Source organism: Chaetodon auriga, chromosome 5, assembly GCF_051107435.1.
Source record: "Chaetodon auriga isolate fChaAug3 chromosome 5, fChaAug3.hap1, whole genome shotgun sequence".
NCBI classification, from domain to species: domain Eukaryota; kingdom Metazoa; phylum Chordata; class Actinopteri; order Chaetodontiformes; family Chaetodontidae; genus Chaetodon; species Chaetodon auriga.
This window is the reverse complement of record NC_135078.1, coordinates 1,091,477-1,101,126: the sequence shown is the minus strand read 5'-3', so window position 1 is coordinate 1,101,126 and position 9,650 is coordinate 1,091,477. Positions and strand designations below refer to the sequence as shown.

Here is a 9,650-nt window from a genome sequence, read left to right as displayed (position 1 = left end):
TTTCTTAATCCTCTTTGCCACAGACACAATAACAGGATCTTCAGAGCATGCAAGTTGATATTGTGATTTAGTGCAAATTTTAAATTAAATTAAAATTAAATAAGTTTTGCATTGCAGGCATGCAGGCATGGCATTTGCAGCCATACTTTCTTGGACTCAACTACAATGTTGGAAATAATACATCTAAGTCGTTCTCTACGAGTTATTTTCCATACAGACTAATAATGATCATTGGCTTCAATTATCATTTAAGAGAGATCAAAGAGCAAAATTAGTCCCATTTTTCCTCTTAAAATGACATAATTGTTGACCTGGGAGAATCCCCACCAGCCCTGCCAGAAATCATCAGGGAAGTAATGTTCAATTATGCACACCATTTGTTGTATTCCACTGGGCCAAGTTAGAACGGGAGGTTAAGGTGGGACGGTGAGTATCCCCATCACTTTGGTATCACGGTCCTGAAAGCCATTGACCTCTCACTTAGATTAGTGCAAAGAAATGCATTCAGCATCATAACTCATTTCAACATGAAATATTTCACTCTGTATTAGCTTTTTCAACTTCTAATATCCCCATCCAAAGATCACCACTTTACCATAACATGAATACACATATCTCTAAAACTAAAGCAAATGCCTGTGTTAATTAACATTATTGACTGAGGTGCAATTAAGTGCTTGTGTAATGGTTAATGGAAGGTTAATGTTAAAGTCTCAAGATAAGGCGTCAGGCTTAAAACACATTTATTGATTCTATAGCTCAGTAGATGATTTCAGACCTGAGTAAATACATGCTTTTGTACACATTTTCACCAATGTAATCCCTTTTGGCTACTCTTGTCAGTGTGTGTGCATTTACCAACAGATCAGCATGTAGTTTCACATCAATTTTGAGGCGGATTATATAAATTTTGATCATTTATATATTCTGAACAAATTTAAAAACTTTAAAAACAGTTGTGAAATTTTCATTTTCAGGGATGAAATTAAAACTAACACTAAATTAAATTAATTTGAGAATACTGAAATAGAATTTCTCACACAAATCAGATATATCCATAGTTTAGACAGAGATAACTACTATGTGTGTACCTAGAACAAATTTACCACATTTTACTTAGAATTTTCATAGATAGAATTTTACTATGACAATGTAGAAGTATAGTTCTGGACAGATAACGATAATAATTAGATAATAAAAATGTCAACACTGAATGACAACATGCTCAGATTAAACACCAAGCAAAGTCTTTGCCTCAATTTGTTGCTTAGAGTGTCCATAACCCACAGACAGACAATGGATATGCTCCTCTTTTTCACACTATGGAGATTAGCCAACACACACCTGTGCTGTTTTGGAGTTTGTAATTTCCATTTCTCAAGCAGTATCAGGAGGCCCAGGATAACTGACCCAGTGCAAATTCATGTTCAGGTCTTTACTTACATTTTTCATTTTGGTACTACCTAAGCTTGCTTTATCCTGAATGGCGTCATCTTCCTATGGATTCACCAATTTAGTGTACCTTTAACACTTACCAAACCATGATTTGAGTCCACCTGTCATGTCTTCCTCTTATTCATCCAGAAGTCGGGTCTTTAACTTCCAGGCAACTCAGTCAGTGCTCAAACTAGATGTCATGTCTACAATTAATTCTTCTATTATCAACTCTTGTCTCCTCTCTATCTATGCCGCGTCTATTATTTATTTATTTTTGGTGTACAGGTATGCACGTGTGTGGGGTTTTCCTCATGTTCAGATTGTAAAGACATCAGAGAACAGCTTCTGGCCTAAAAAAAAAAAAAAAAAAAAAAAAAGTCCAGTAAATTCTTTCTTCATTTTCACTTTTGAAGGCACTTTGGCAAAGTGTCACCTTTCTTTAGTCTGAGAGAATCATCGTCGACGTTACAGACAGCACAAAGGTGAAAAGGCATTTGGGAACATTTCAGAATTACCTTGGTTGTCCAAGAGAGTTTCACCATTCCTTTTTTGAGAAGCAAAGTGAACCTCTGAGGCACAAAATTGATTTCAAGTGACAGCATCATATTGAGTTGAAATATAATAGGTGTCTCAATGCTGCTTTGAGGTGAGAATTGATTGGGAGAGAATGAGATAACATTTTCAGAAAAGTCTGATTGAGGAAAGAAATACATGATTATTGTGGTGCATGGAATACAAACTCTCATGTTACACATCTTGTACATTTGTGCTTCAAAAATTGGGGCTGGTGGTGGGAGGGTGGGGGATTCATTGATGATATCAAAAGAGCACCCACTGTTGAGAGCATTCTGAACCCAGAGCTAAGGTGGACAAAAAGCAGTGGCATCAATTCAGGAAGATTAAAAGAAAACCTACTGTACTATTGAGTGCATCAATTCTGGAGTACAAAAGAGGGAGGTAAGTGTTGAGATGAGGAGAGAGCTGGCTCTAGTCTCTACATAACCTCTTGCCCCGAAACAAAGCAGTGGTTTGAACCTCTCAGAGCAGCCACATACATACAGATAGGCTTGTCTGCATGTTAATTCCAGGGAGATACAGTTTGAAGCACTAAAACCCTCAATGTCACATGCAAATCACGTTTCTATTTAATTCTGCCGGCAAATACAGCAGTAATCAGCCTGTAGAAAGAGCGACACCAGTCAAAATCCTATTCCCAGGATTTCACAAATCCTTTTCCTGTCCCTTCAAAATATGGAGTTTTATTAAAAAAAAAATGCACCTCATGTCTGGTTGACATGTAGCAGACAGGAATAAATGATATTCTTCAGCTCCAACATGTATTCATTCATTCAGTATCATCTTAGAATCACTAATTTCTTCCCTGCTTGGATTTTGGCTTGGAAAATCATCATCCTCCATGTGAATGTTTTTCTGTCCTCTGCAGCCTGAACTGTATAACAAGAGAGCAAAGACAGATTATTACAAAATCAGTTCCTCATCTCCAGCTACTTCTGCAGAATCAATAGTGCAATTTTAACATGTTGAATCCCAGGCAGTTTCAATTCTTGCAAATTTTGAGATGATCTCTGACATTTTAATTTCAAGTACATATCTGTTAAAAAAAAGAAAAAAAAAAGAAAAAAAAAGTATACAAACATACAGACCATTCTTTTGGGAGAATGGCTGGATTATGCTGCTTCCAGGAGGATGAGGATCTCATGGTGGATGGTTGGGCATACTACGTGTTTGGCTCTGATTGGTCAAGTGTTTCTCAACAGCACAAACAGCCATCAATGAGCACAACACCACAGCTGTTTGAATCACTGAACATACTGGACAGGTAGGCAGTGATCAGAGGTCTGGAACCAGGCAAACCAAAAGGAGGCATTCATTTCAACTATGACCGTGATCTTTCCCCAACCTTTGCCAAGAAGGTTTTGTTAGCCATGCACTGTAACTCCAGATTACGGAGTACATGACAGCCCTTAAAAAGCTGTCCATTCTGTTTATCCCTGCATGCATGTGCAGTTGTGAGGATTTTCAAGTCCTATCTACTGTTATGGATTTTGTGCCAAAAGACGCAAAATGCTACAAATCAGACGGAGGAAGATGAGTAAGAAAGTGAATGTTTAATAAATGTTTCTGCAAATGTGCAACAGATGGATTCAGAAGATTCACAAAACACTGGAGAGGTGACCTAAGGGGAACAGGCCAGAGGAGTGTCCAAATCCAGTATTGCTTATCAATTGTTATTTTAAACATTGTTGAGTACCCACTTTTGCTTGGTGTCTTGAACATAACCTCTCAATAAAAAGATTAAAATTCAGAGTAATTACTTTTTACATTTAATGTGAGGATAACCCTTAGATTATTAGAAAGGAGAAGAGCGGAACCAATGAACTCAGATGGGTTGTTCCTTTGTCTTCCTAAGGTGAGTGCTTCAGCCCTCCCCTTGGGGGAAAGCAAAGAGAGAGAAGAAAGAGAGAAGCAATGTCATTCCTTCTAACATCTTACCTGTGTTTTCTCTCAGGGGGTTTGAAAGACATTGAACCTGATCCTTTTTGTTACTGCAGTCATAATCTTTGAGACCAGTAACAAATTGTGGGGGCCTGTCTGGGATCTCTCCTCTTCTCAATCTTCAGGGGAGCAGATCCAGTAATACCAGAACAACAAGACCGAAGCAAAGAGACATGACTGCAACCCAGGAGTCAGACGGTGGATGTGTTCAGAGGTAGATTGACGCAGGAGAAGGATCTTCACTTAGCCAGAGAGCCACACTGCTCAATCCATTTGCCATTCACCAGGGAGCTACGGAGCTGGTTCAGAAAGTCCACATGCACCACAAAGCTACGCTGCACTGCCATTGGGACAGAGCACACCATGTCTGTGGCACACAAAGAATGGGTGTGGATCATCAAGAGGAATTTGTTCAGACTCTCAAGCGCTGACATCTACCAGGTTGCAAGGGACATTGCAGGTAACGAACAAGACGTAGCCAAGTTGAGCCCAAGTGAGGAGGAAAGCCGCATTGACTATGTTGTCTTCTACATGCAGTCTGAAAGCCTGCAAGAACTTGAAGATGAAGGTATGGGTCAGTTGTTGACATTGAATGAGTTCATATGTAAGATAATGGATACTTGTACTTGACATTATAATTGATGTATCTGTCGGTACTGTTATACATGTTACACCCAGTCCCAGTCCACCTACTGTGATCCAAAGCCACATATCCCCACCAAACCCTCACTTTGACAGCAAAATTGTGCAATCACATTCCCACTCCCACACTCAAATTGGAGACCAGGGTTCTGACACACGTTATAACAACATCAACAAACAAATAAACAGATAAGGTAGTCAAAGGGCTTTGCAGAGGAAGAGAGTGTCTGTGGCATGTTGAGAATCATTAAAGGGTAACAGCTCTGGGGAAGAAGGTGTTCCTGTGTCTGTAAGTGTGGGAACAGAGGCTCCTGAACCTCCTGCCAGATGGGAGGATGGCAAACAGTCCATGCTGCAGGGTCTTCCACTCAGTGGCTGCCGTACCATACTGAGATGCAGTCAGTCAAGATGCTCTCGATGGTGCAGAGGTAGAAGTTAACTAGGATTTGGGGAGCCAGGTTAACTTTCTTCAGACTCCTCAGGAAGTTGAGGCACTCTTGAGCCTTTTTTTTTTTTATCAGGACAGAGGAGTTGAGGTCCAGGAGAAGTTGCCCAGGAATTTGAAGTTGGAGACACATTCAACCTCAGCCCTGTTGATGTGAATGGGGGTGTGACTGCAGCCTTTAGTTTTCCTGTAGTCCACAATGAGCTTCTTGGTCTTCTTGGTGTTGAGGGTCGGGTTGTTGTCGGCACACCACATCACCAGCTCCTGAATCTCATCCCTGTGGGCTGACTCATCATCGTTGTTAATCAGACCTATCACCGTGGTGTCGTCTGTGAACTTGATGATGGAGTTGGAGTCATGCAAAGGCACACAGTCATGGATGAAGAGGGAGCAGAGAAGAGGGCCAGCATACAGCCCTGTGGGACGCTGGTGTTCAGGATCAGGGTGGCGGAGGTGTGGTTGCCTAACCTAACAGACTGGGGTCTGTTGGTCGGGAAGTCCAGGGTCCAGTTGCAGAGAGAGGTGCTGATGCCAAGCTCACTGAGTTTGTTGACCAACTTGAAGGGGATGACTGTTGAATGCTGAGCTGAAGTCGATGAACAGCATCCTCACATAGGTGTTGTTGTTGTCAAGGTGCGTCAGGGTGGAGTGCAGTGCCATGGAGATGGCATCCTCTGTTGACTTGTTTGAGCAGTAGGCAAAATGATGGGGGTCCAGTGTGGGGGGAAGACAGCGTTTGAGGTGGAAGACCAGCCTCTCGAAGCACTTTGTGATGATGGGGGCAAGTGCGACAGGGCAGAAATCATTAATTCAATTCTATTTCAATTAAATTATTTTTTTTTATTTGTATAGCGCCATATCATAACAGAGGTTGACTGAGGACACTTTCCCTATAAAGCTAGTACAGACCAAACTCTTTTATCTACAGAGACCCATCAAATCCCTCATGAGCAAGCACTTGGCGACAGTGACGAGACAGAGACAGAACCAGGCTCTGGGTGGGCGGCCATCTGCGTCGACCGGTTGGGTGTGAGAGAGAGAGCAAGGGAGAGAGAATGAGAGACAGACAGAGAGAGACAGACAGAAATGTAATCACAATAACAGTGACAGTGGAAGTAATAATAGTAGTAGCAGTTGCAGTGGATGTCAGGCAAGGCCATTGCAGGAGACGTAGCTGTAATCCACAATCCAGATTCAGCCACTATCTATGGGAACCTGCGAGATCACAAAGCACAAAGACTCCAGGAAAGAGGCTAAGTTAGTAACATGTTGTGGTAGGACATGAAAGCGTACAGATGGAGAGGGAGAGAAGAACTGCCCCCCGACAGTCTAATCCTATAGCAGTATAACTAGGGACTGGTCCAGGGCAAGCCTGAGCCAGCCCTAACTATAAGATATTATCAAAAAGGGAAGTTTTAAGCACACTCTTAAATGTAGAGACAGTGTCTGCCTCCCAGACAAAGATTGGAGGATGGTTCCACAGGAAAGGAGCTTGATAGCTAAACGCTCTGGCTCCCATTCTGCATTTGCAGACTTTAGGAACCACAAGTAAGTCTGCATTCTGAAACACAGTCTTCTAGTGGGGTAATCAGGTACCATGAGCTCTTTAAGATAAGAAGGTGCCTGATCATTTATGGCTTTGTAGGTGAGGAGGAGGATTTTAAATTTGATTCTGAATTTTACAGGGAGCCAGTGAGGAGTGACTAATATCAAAGAAATATGATCTCTCTTCCTTGTTGTTGTCAGAACACATGCTGCAGTATTCTGGAGTAACTGTAAGATATTCAGCAACAAATTTGGGCAGCCTGATAGTAAGGAATTGCAACAATCCAACCTGTAAGTTACGAATACATGGATGAGTTTTTCTGCATCATTTTGAGACAAGATGTGTCTGATTATTGCAATGTTACATAGTTGAAAAAAGGCAGTCCTTGAAATTTGTTTTACATGGGAGTGAAAGGACATGTCCTGATCAAAGACAACTCCCAGGAGGCCTGGCTGTAGGCCAGTGCAATGCCATCCATAACTGCAACTGAAGTGACAGATAACAGAAAGTGAGTTTCTAAGGTGTTTAGGGCCCAGTACTATAACTTCAGTTTTGTCCGAGTTTAGCATCAGAAAATTGCTGGTCATCCAGGTCTTTATGTCAGATATAATGTCAGACAAGGTCTTCCCCAGAAAGTCTGCCAATTATCAATGAAGCCCACACTGTTTGCTGAACACCACCTCTTCAGCCAGCGAGCGAATGATGACATGCGTGACAAACATGTTATCATTGGTCAGATTTGGCAGGGGTCCAGAGAAAACTACGGAGTTCAACATTGTTTTTGCATATGTACAGCCCGATTCCACATTTATTTTAGTAACCTCCGATTGGCGGAACCGGGTGCCATTACCACCGACGTGAATAACAATCTTTCTGTATTTATGCTTATCCTTAGCCAGCAGTTTCAAATTTGATTCGACGTCGCCTGCTCTGGCCCCTGGCAGGCATTTTACTATCTTCGGTGGTGTCGCTAACTTCACGTTTCTCAAAATGGACCTGCCATCAGAGTTGGTTTCTCAGTGGGTGTGTCACTGAGTGGGGACCTGTTAGAAACATGAAGTCGGTGGTGAACCATGGGCTTCTGCATGGGACTATGTTTCCTTCGAACAGCCACCCAGCCTTCCTGGTTTCCCAGTTGCTTGGGAGCTGTTGGTATCCATGGTGTGGAACTGTGCTTCCAATTCACTAAGCCTCACCTCCAACTCACCAAATAAACTACATTTATTACATGTACTGCTATCATTAATGCAGGCAGAGGAGTAGCTAAACATCTGACACACCAAGCAGGAGAGAGCTGGAGGGAGAGAGAGAGAAGCCATCGCTAGCTGCTAGGCTAAACTAGTGTGTAGACGAGTAAAATGAGCAGTTACTAAAAAAACAGACTAATGAGTGCTTGAGCAGAACTAATGTTACTTTAAATAGTGGGTAATAAGCCACTGTAACAAAAGACAGAGCAAATTACACTCAGACAAGCAAGAGCGACAGATGTACGCTGCTACTAACGTGGCACAAACAGGAAATGAGACAATACGCTTACCTCAGCACGTCACAGCACGTCCATTAAGTCCCACTGCAGCTGACTGCTTTGGTACTGGCATGATAGTGGTGGTCTTGAGCATTAGGGCCAGCAGCCTAACTGACATTCACCCTGCTGAGTGTAGAACGCACGTCATTAGTGCAGAACACACATCATAAAGCAATGCTCCACCAAGAAATGAAACAATCAGTGATGAGGATGAGCATCAGGGCAGACGACTTGAAGTCAGGTAGCAAACACTCAGGTGACTCACCCACTAACACCACTGTCTCAAGTGCAACCTCAACCCCTGGACACAGCATGAAGCCTTACCCTAGTCCAAGTTCAATTCAAACTGATAACAAACTGAAAACAATATCACAGATTTCATGTTTTCTCAAATGGTGTATTAAGGAATTCTCGAAAAATGCCAATTTACTATATATATATATATATATATATATATATATATATATATATATATATATGTGTGCCTCAAGACCACCACCTATTCAAATCGTCATCATCTTCAAAATTGGCTGTGATTGGTACAATCTTAACACATGAAAAGAGAAGGAGGACCTTCGTTCAACTCAGATTGTAGAACCCCTTGACGGAAAGAGCTCCTGACCAAAAAGAGTTCATCAGGACTTTAGTTGTAAATAGGGATTTGGCTGCTGTACCCCCATCTTCCCAAGGCAGGATGATGAGACCCATAGCATGCACAGGTCACTTAATCTCTTACACACTACAACTAACATTGTGCATTCTCTTGTAAGGCTATCAGATCCACCTTCACCAACCAGAGAGTGGTAAGCAGGAGGGAGGACTGTTGCCATGAGACCATTCTATCTACTGAAGCAGTTCTTGCATGTTAGCATGATAGTGACATATATTCCCCCTTCTGTAAACACTGGCATGGCCTGTGATGTAATTCCATTCTGTTGCAAGCAGTTCACAGGCACAACACCCACATTCCCTTCATCTTATTTCTGGTGACTTTAATCATGCCCCTCTGTCCTGCACTCCTGCCCACATTCACTCAATATGTTACATGCTGGACCAGAGACAATAAAACACTTTTTTTTATGCCAACACTAACAAGGCATATAACTCTTCACTTCTCCCTAACCTGGGAAAGTCTGATCATAACCAGGAGCACCTTGTGCCTGTGTACAAACCTCAATTTGCCATAATCAAGCAGCCAGTTGTCACTGACACAGTGGAAAGATGATCCAACATGGCTGAAAAAAGGTTTGAAGGACTGTTTTAATATAGCTGTTTGAGAAGTAGGGTTGAGCGGTAATCCGGTAATAAGGTATCCCATGGTATCTAAAAATAACAACAGTATCAGTTTCAATACCGTCATTAAAAAAAAATGCTGCACATATAGGTCTATAGGGGCCTAACATTAACTCTAACATTGAGCATTGTCATAACAAAAATGAAGCCCACTCCGTTCAATGTATCTGGTTGAATTTTCACTAAAGAAAAAGGTGACTGTACAAAAGTACATGCTAAAAAAAATGAACCTGAGCAGTTTTACA

The 9,650-nt window shown here is 41.8% G+C and overlaps 1 pseudogene; it reads right to left on the bottom strand.

Moving 5' to 3' along the window:
- Window positions 1–4,193: 4,193 nt before the first annotated feature.
- On the bottom strand, window positions 4,194–7,906 carry LOC143320589 (uncharacterized; annotated as a pseudogene).
- Between the last annotated feature and the right edge of the window lie 1,744 nt (window positions 7,907–9,650).